This window comes from Chelonia mydas, chromosome 6 (assembly GCF_015237465.2).
Source record: "Chelonia mydas isolate rCheMyd1 chromosome 6, rCheMyd1.pri.v2, whole genome shotgun sequence".
Classification (NCBI taxonomy): domain Eukaryota; kingdom Metazoa; phylum Chordata; order Testudines; family Cheloniidae; genus Chelonia; species Chelonia mydas.
The window spans coordinates 124,429,613-124,431,412 of NC_051246.2; positions in this window are offsets into that span (position 1 = coordinate 124,429,613).

The window sequence follows — 1,800 nt, forward strand, 5'->3', positions numbered from 1 at the left end:
TCAGGAGGAGGCATGCAAAATCATGGGACGGTTTTAAAGGAGTGGGGGTGGCTGCTGGTCTCCGTGACCCCTGTGCAATGGAGTTCACAATTGTGACCAGAGTGGACAGTGTGGGGCATTGTGGGACAGATGCTGGAGGACTGTTAGAGTTGACATAGGTCACACAGTGTCTACACTCGCACTGCATCCATCACAGTATGTGGACCATGGCTCAGCACCATTCAGCAGATGGTTTTAATGCACTGCTGTAATGGAGCACTTCAGCCAGAGACAAACTGGAGTGTAGACACAGGCAGATATAGGTTGACACAAGGTGACTTACATTGACCTAACTTTGTAGTGTAGACCAGTGTAGTACACGCAGAGCCCATGGAGGGGTCTGGGGGCATAGTGCTATCTGTGCCATCTCAGCAGCTGTATTAGAAGGGTTGATGGCATTAACTCAGTAAGGACTATTTATCTCCCTGGTGTTTGAGGCCTAGTCTACACTAGAAAAGCTTTGGCAGTGTAGCGAGGCGGTGTGACAATACCAGTCTATACCTCGTGTAGACGCAGCTTATAGCGGTTCCCTGAACAAAATAAGCTATATTGGCAAAAGCATTGCCAGTAAAGCTGAGCTGACAGTAAGCCTTTTGCCAGTATAAAAATGTCATAAAACATCCCCCCCAACGGACGTAGCTATACCGGCAAAAGTCTCTAGTATAGATCTAGCTTTTGTCATTCTCAGTTCAGGGTTAATACATTCATGCCCACTGTCTTACTGCAACCACATCTCCATCCCACACTGCCGTCTGTCTGTCTGTCTGTCTGCAAATGACTGAGCCTGGGAGAGGAGCATGCGCAAATGCCAATGACACCGATGCATGCAGTATTGTTGTAGCTGTGTTGGTCCCAGGATATTAGGGAGACCAGGTATCTTGTATCCTGCAGAAGAGCTCTGTGTAAGCTCGAAAGCTTGTCTCTCTCACCAACAGAAGTTGGTCCAGTAAAAGATATCACCTCACCCACCTTGTCTCTCTAATGACCCCGGTGACGGGAAGAATTCCTCTGCATCCTGTTCTGTGGAACACAAGCACCTAGTCTCCCAAAAGGAGTCCAAAGAAGATGAGGAGACCAGGGTTTGCCATAGTGGCCAATTGCTTTTCCCTGGAGCCATTCTGGAGTGTTAGAAAGCGGAACAATCCATGATAATAATGCTTTGCCCTAACATAGTATTTTCATGTAAAGCTCTCAGAGCACTTTACAGACATGCACAATTTCTTTGCCTTGCATTGCAGATGGGGGAAACTGAGGCAGGAGGTGAAGCAGCTTGCCCAGGATCACACAGTGAACCAGGAACAGAATCCAGGTTGCTTGATTCTCAGCTCTAACCCCAAGTCACTAGATCAGCACTGCCTCCTGACAATGCGGTGCATTGATTCTACTGAATCAATAACATTTTACCTGGTAGGTGTTTGGGGCACGAACACTGGGGGAAGTAGTTCTGATTCTGATGTTTATGTTCCAAACTCTCTAAGTCAACTTCTGCTCTCACTTATGCCACTGCAACACTATTGAATCAATAGGGATAGAGGGCTTAACTCAGCACTGAGTACAGTGGGGCTGCAGGGGTGTAACAGAGGGCAAGATTTGGCTTTCAGGATATTGATTTTATTCCTCAGATTTTAGTGTACCTAGTACTTGGCTGCTGGACTAAATAAATAAACCCCAGCAGAAGGAGCCTGAACACTGCACTGCATGTACGTTAAAGAATTCAACAAATATTTCAAACGCAGAAGTGGAAATCTGACAAGAACTCTG